This window comes from Triticum aestivum, chromosome 3B, assembly GCF_018294505.1.
Source record: "Triticum aestivum cultivar Chinese Spring chromosome 3B, IWGSC CS RefSeq v2.1, whole genome shotgun sequence".
Lineage (NCBI taxonomy): Eukaryota > Viridiplantae > Streptophyta > Magnoliopsida > Poales > Poaceae > Triticum > Triticum aestivum.
This window is the reverse complement of record NC_057801.1, coordinates 820197233-820204609: the sequence shown is the minus strand read 5'-3', so window position 1 is coordinate 820204609 and position 7377 is coordinate 820197233. Positions and strand designations below refer to the sequence as shown.

Sequence of the window (7377 nt, the reverse complement as noted above, 5' to 3'; positions counted from 1 at the left end):
CGGGTAGCCGCCGGCGAGCGCGGCGGGCACCGAGTACCACGGGAGTGCCGGTGGCCCGGAGGGCGCAGGCGGCGGGGGCGGCTGTGGCGGCCCGTACAGGCTGGCCAGGAAGAGCCTGATGCCCTGGACCGCGACGACCAAGTCGTTGAGGACCCCTGCCATGGCCTCCGGGGTGTAGGTGGCTGGTAGGGTTGATGTCGACGGCGGCGTAGTGGTGGTGGGGGCCGGCGGATGGCCGGTGGACGCGCCGGGGATGAGATCCAGCGGCACGGACGGAAGGACAAGCAGCCCCGTGGCGAGGGGCGCTGATGCGGCGGTGGTGGTGGTTGTGGATGCGGCGGCGGTGGTGGTCACGGGCAGCGGTGGCGATGGTGGTGAGGATGACATGGTCGAACCAGAGCTGGCTGATACCAAGGTGTTACGGGCTAGGATTCTAGGGCGGAGATTGTAGGGGGAGGAGGGAGCTGGGCGAGGGCTGGAGCGCGGCGGCCGACGGCGAGGCGCTGTCCTTGCGGCTGAGCGGCGGCGGCGCAGGAGAGAGACAGCTAGGGTTAGGGTTCCGGCTCCTCTGGGAGCCGGGCAATAGAATAGTCTTATTGCTTGATTCTCAAAATAGTCTTACAACTTGTATATATAACCATAATCTGAAAATAAACCTAAGATAACTTGGAAACCTAAGATAACTTGGGCCTTAAGCCCGCCCAGTGGGCCTACGGCGGCCATAGACCTGGCCGGTCATAACAGACTAGGTCCCCGACTGCAAAGGTTCGTCCACGTACGTTCTGACTGTGATACCTTCGCAACGTCTGTTCATAAATAGCGGAGCGAGCAAGGGCGAGCTCTTGAGCTTCTTCCAAAAGGTCAAGCCCGTCCTGGCGTGCTTCTTCCACTTCGGCCTCTGTGTACACCAATACTCGAGGCGAGTTATGGAGCAATGCCTCCGCTCCATACACCATGAAGTTGGGTGTGAATTGAATGGATTTATTTGGAGTCGTGTGCAGGCTCCATAGCACTGAGGGGAGTTCCCCGACCCATGCTCCGACTGCTCTCAAGCGTAATGAGTAGGTGTGGCCGTATCCCTAAGGATCAAGCCGTTGGAGCGCTCTACCTCTACATTTGACTGAGGATGTGCGACAAACGCAAAATGCACTCGAATGCCTTCAGTCTAGCAGAATTCCTTGAACCCTTCCAACGCAAAGTTTGTACCATTATCAATGATGATGTCATGGGGTATGCCTAATCGAAACATGATTCCTCTCATGAAGTTGATTGCAGTGGATGAGTCAAGCTTGGTCACTGGTTTTGGTTTGATCCACTTGGCAAAATTATCGACCGCCACTAGTAGATGGGTGAAGCTATCTGGTGTAGTTTGGAACGGCCCAAGCATGTCCAAGCCCCAAGTCGCGAATGGTCATACGAGTGGGATTGTCTTCAGCTCGAAAGCCAGCATACGTGGTTGTCGGGCATACATCAGGCATGGGACACACTTGCAAACAAGCTCTTTGGTATTAGCGTGATAGTCGGCCAAAAGAAGCCGGCTCGTGCCTGCAGGTGCCCGAGTGAACATCCGCCAGGAATTGCCATCCTTCTTCCCGAGAGATGCAACGTTGCTTGACGCTAGTCGGACTCACTTTGTACAGCTCTTCTTGGATAATTGTGTACGCCTTTGATCTGCATTATTTGATGTACGGATTTTCTAGCATGGTTGGCTCATGCATGTGTTCTAGAAAGACTCCAGGTGGAACCGCCTTTCGAGTGGAGCCCAATTTGCCCAATGTGTCGACCGCTTCGTTCTTTGTTCTCAGGATGTGCACTACCTCCAACCCTTCAGATTTTCCTTCCAGCTTTCAGACGGCCACACAGTAAGCAGTCATCGATTTGCTCCTGACATCCCACTCCATCACCTACTGCACGACGAGATCTGAGTCGCCACAGACCGTTAGGCGGGTAATTACGAGTGAGATTGCCATTCAGAGTCCATGTAGCAAGGCTTCACGCTCTGCTGCATTGTTAGATGACGTGAAATGGATCAGCAGGACATAACTTAGCTTATCACCCTTGGTCGAAATAAGGACAACTCTGGCTCCTGCCACGGCCAACATTTTTTATCCGTCAAAGTATACATGATCCAATGATCCGAGTGTTGCTGGCTGGGAGGATCTTAGGATTCTATCCACTCCACGAAATCAGCGAGTGCCTGTGACTTGATTGCTTTTCTTGGCTCATACTACCTCCGTCCTAGTTTATTGGTCCCCTTAGTATTTTGTGCCAAATTTTGAATATGGCTTTAGTTAACAAAATTTTAATGCATGTCACAAAAAATAGTATCACTGGAAACTAAGTTCAAATACGAATCCAACGATATAATTTTGATAACATGCATTAATATTTCACAAAGTTCCTTTGTAGCTCAGGCTACATGGAACCTCTTATCCTCAACCCCCCAGCCTTGCTTTGAGATCCGTACTCTCCAACTAACTAACAACAAGAAGATTTCTCTTTTTTGTTTCTCTAAAATGAAACAACATATGAACTTCAAACTTTGCAGATCGAACAAACATTAGAACATCAATGTGTGAAAAAACATTCAGATTTTTCGGTCTGATATAAATATACAAAATGAGATTTTCTTTGAATAAAATATTATTACAAGTATTTAAAATGCATGAAAAAATCTGAAAGTTTTTTCCCAAATTGTAGTTAGAATACATTGTTGTTCTGCAAAATTTGAAGTTTATATGTTATGTCGTTTGAGAGAAACAAAAAAGACAAATGTGTCTGCACGGATCACGATGCATAAATGGATAGCAAAGATAAGGGGTACCATGTAGCCTGAGCTACAGAAAACCACACTCTTAATATTTTTGCAGTTAAATCTATGATCAAATTTGGGCACAAAATACAATGAGAACCAATAAACCAGGATGTCGGTAGTACTGAAGATCATGTAGCGGCAGCTCAATTGCCCACTTGGCCACTCGACCGATGGCGTTCCGATTGTTAATGACATCAGAGCGCACTGCTGAGCTGACCAGTGTGATCGGATTCTGATGCTCCTGGAAATAATGAGCCAGCTTTCGTGCTGCCTGGAAACTCCATAAACAAGCTTATGGTAGTGTGGGTATCTCTGTTTTGACTCAGTGAGGACCTCGCTAAGACAGTATACAGGCCGATGTATTTTCTACGCCATGCCTTCTTCTCTTTCAACAGTGAGGACCACGCTAGCCACTCGGTCGGTGGCGGCGAGGTAAAGGAGCATGGGCTCCAACTCCCTTGGAGATGCAAGTACTAACCGCTTGGATAGCAGTCGTTTCAAATCGTCAAAAGCCGACTTGGCCTCTAGGTCTAGCTGAAAGAGTCCGATTTTTTCATGGTAGAGAGGAAGAGCCTTCTACCCGAGTCTGGAAATGAACCGACTGAGTGCAGCTAAACACTCGGTCAGTTTCTGGACATCCTTCAATTCCTTTGGATTCTTCATATTCTGGAGTCAATCTTCTGCGGGTTTGCCTCCATCCCTCTGTGGACACGAGGAAACCAAGAAGCATCCCTGCAGGAACTCCAAACACACACTTGTTAGGATTGTTAGGATTCAGTCAGATGTACCTTCTAAGGTTAGCAAACGTCTCAGCAAGATCATTCAAGAGATCGGATCCCTTGGCCGATTTAACAACAATGTCATTGACATAGGCCTGAACATTGTGTGGTATTTGCTTATGTAAGCAAGTCTGGATGGTACACTGGTAAGTGGCCCCAGCATTCTTCAGACTAAATGGCATGATATAACAAAAGACTCCGGATGGGGTGATGAAGACAGTCTTAGGTTGGTTCGACTCCTTTAACTTGATCTGATGATGGCCAGAGTAGGCATCTAGAAGACACAATCTTTCACACCCGGTTGTGGAGTCCATGATCTGATCGATGTGTGGCAAGGGAAAATGATCCTTGGGACATACTCGGTTAACATCCTTGTAATCCACACAGGTGCGCCATGTTCCATTCTTCTTTGGAATGATGACTGGATTCACTTCCCATTCCGAGTGTCAACTTCGCGAATAAACCCTGCCTTTAGCAGCTTCGCGATCTCCATGTCGAGTGCTTCGCGCTTGAGATGAGCGAATCGGCGAAAGAGTCTGCTTGACCAGCTTCGCTCCTGGGATCATATTCAGTCGGTGCTCAGCCAGCTCCCTTGGGATTCCAGGCATATTAGATGGCTGCCATGCAAAATGTCCCAATTCTCACGCAAGAAGCTGACGAGCTCGCTTTCCTATTTAGGCTCCAGGTCATCTGCAATCTGTGTGGTCTTGGAAGGGTAGTACACTTGAATTTTCTTCGCGCCGGTTGCCGACTAGAAGGCTGACTCGGGAGTCTACTTCTTTTCCTGAGGCATCTTAGTCAAATCAACTTCAGCTTTATATGCAGCAAACTCTACCTCCACGACGCTCGCATCTGTCATGTTGGCGTTTAGATTCGCGATTTATTCTGCACGCTTCAAGTCACCCGAGAGATGGTTATCACGCCCATAGGGCCTGACATTTTGAGTTTCAAGTACACGTTAGCATGGACGGGCCATGAACTTCGCGTACGCCAGCTGATCAAAGATGGCGTGATACTCACTCTTGAAGTCAAGAACCACGAAGGACATGGACTCTTTGCGGTAATTCTTGTCGTCACCGAACACGACTGACAAGGCAATTTGTGCTAGTTGTTTGGCTCACATGCCAAGAACCACCACCATGAAAGGTCATCCCCGTCGGATTAAGCTTTGACCGAGGAATCCCCATCTTGTGCATCGTACTTGCGTATAGAATGTTCAATCCGGCTCCTATGTCCATCAACACATTACGCAGTCGGATCCCATTAACGAGTGGATCAACCACGAGAACCGAGCGTCCGGGATGAGGCACATGTGCCTAATGTTTTGCGATCGAAGGTAATGGGCGTTTTTCCACTAGTTCAGGTAGTTGGGGACAGCCGGAGCTGCCATGTTGACCTCCCGACTGCGCACTTTTCGCACTCATTTGACCTCCATGGCCTGCGAAGATCAGCAGGATGGCCTTTTCGCCAGGATATCCATCTGCTATGTCATCCCCCTCTCTGTTGCCGCCTTCGTCAGAGGCTTCTTTTTCCTTCTTCAATTGCATCCTCTTGAGAGCCCCACACTGTCTAAGTGTATTCTTTGCCAAACCATATTCCTCGTTACTGTGGAGGCAAGAGGGCTTATCCAGAATGTCATCGATGAAGACTTTCTTTCGAGAGCCCATTCCTTCTTCTAACCGGCCCCCTTTTACTTTGGCCGGCTGTTGCGACCAAATCGGCTCCACTAACACCATCATTATCCAGTTGTCGACATTTATTCATTCCGCCCCGTTTATTCTGATTGTTCTGTCCTTTCTGAGCCTCCAACTGCCCGCTGTACCCGCCCCACCTGATCTTGTCGTCCTCTTCTCCGTTTGCGTACCAGTTGGCTATGTCCATCAACTGGCGCATGAAGGTAAGCTCAGTCCTACCCAGCTTCAATTAAAGGTGTTTATACCTCACTCCCTGCTGAAAATCAAGGATTGCTCTGTCCTCACTCACGCCTTCCATGGAATTGCGGAGCTGAGTCACCTTTGAATATACTCTCGAGTGTATTCATTGGGCTGCTGGATGCATAGCATCAACTCATGGTATCCTCCGGGACGCTTGTAAGTGCCCTCAAAGTTCTTGAAGACGACTTCTTCAAATTCCCTCCAGCTATGGATGCTATCCTCTGGCAGATTGTTCAACCAGGCTCTGGCCGACCCCTCCAAGTAGAGGGATAGGTTGTGCATGGCTACAGTCTCATTGCCTCCTTCGATCTGGACAGCAACAAGGTAGTCGGCCAGCCATGTCTCTGGCTTGATATTGTCGTTGTACTTCCCAATGCCCTGAGCCATCTAGAAGGACTCGGGAAAAGGGGTTGGCCGGATTCGCCAACTAAAACACAATGAGCCCGAGGATCCTGATCCACTCGGCCTGTCGCGTTCATCTGCGTGGTGAGCCGCCCGACCTCAATCACTCGTCTTTGAGCCAGGATTCCACGTTTGTCGCGGGGATGATCATCCCAATGTTGTGGGGACCCACCCTCCACCTCGGGGAGTCCTCACTGCGCCGAGGCGGGTCTTCACGTCTGCAAGGCTGCTCATCTCGCCTGTGTGGTCGATTATCTCGCGATCGGAGTGAACTGTCCAGACAGCGAAGCGAATCATCACGCCTTCGAGGATGAACGTCCCGACTAATGCTGAAGTGTGAGATGGTCAGGAACTCAGGTGTACTTTTAGGAGAACTTTCTCTGGTGAACTGATGATATAGTGGTTTGACTTAGTTAATTTTCTTAAGCTCACTACCTTTACTCAATGTGAAGATTCTTTGTTTTGTCAGTATGAATCTAAAGGGGTATACTCTACTAAGTCCTTATATGTTGTAGAATGCAACCTATATATTTGCCTGCAGTGTGGAGTATCAAGGTGCCTCCCAGGATTCAGGGTTTTCTTGGGTTGCTCTCTCAAAATAAGATTATGACATGTGACAACCTTAAGAAACTTGGCATTGCTAAGCCTCTTGAATATGTTCACTGCACTGAGATGAGTCAATGCATCATTTATTCTTTGAGTGCATTGTAGCTAGGCTAGTTTGGGCTGAAGTTGAAATCATGTTTGATATCTCTATTCAGACATTTGAATTTGTTGCTAAGTTGTGGTTGTGTGAGAAGAGGTTCTTACATGAATGTGATTACATCTACAATCTTGTGGTGGCTTTGGAACTTTAGGAATTAAACAGTCTTTAATAGATGCACTTGGATTTCTTTGAAACAGGTATTAGGTCTAGTCTCTCGTTACCTAAGAGATTGGACAAACAGTTCAAGGATCTATAGGGAGGGCATCTGATGGAATTTCTGAGCCTGCTATGGAGATGGAGGAGCGATTTGCTCTGGAGCCAGACTGAGCCTGATCAGCTACAAGTGTTGGTTTGATTCAGATTTCCTGAAGGCCATAGTGGGAAATTCAGCACATGGAGGGAGGAGCACTCTCGAATATATGAAGCAAAATCCACAGGAAGAGGGTGTTATCCATGTTGTATTTTCTGGCTGGTGACCAAATGGCATGTGTTACTGGAAGTGGTCCTGGTGTTTTGGGCAAACCTTTACAGCGTTGTTAGTTTTTCTTTTCAACCTGTGTGTAAGTTGCTGCTTCCTTGTTTTCGAGTTGTCAGTGTGGTACTTGGTGGTTCATTTTTCTTAATGAAAATGGAACCGAGGGATGATCCCTGATTATCGAAGAATCAAACCATTATCTGGATAAAATGGTAAAAGTGGGCAAGGCTTCCAAAATAGTGGCAAAACTGCTTCCGGGTGCAGCT

At 48.3% G+C, this 7377-nt stretch overlaps 1 protein-coding gene across 1 annotated transcript in view; it reads right to left on the bottom strand.

The window, feature by feature from the left end:
* Positions 1–2043: 2043 nt before the first annotated feature.
* The window catches only part of LOC123072645 (long chain acyl-CoA synthetase 8), a 19794-nt gene continuing 14460 nt past the window's right edge, over positions 2044–7377 (bottom strand). Inside the window, exon 11 of the mRNA XM_044496248.1 lies at positions 2044–3547. The gene's annotated coding sequence lies outside the window, so the exon portion shown is untranslated. The remainder of the gene's footprint in view (positions 3548–7377) is intronic.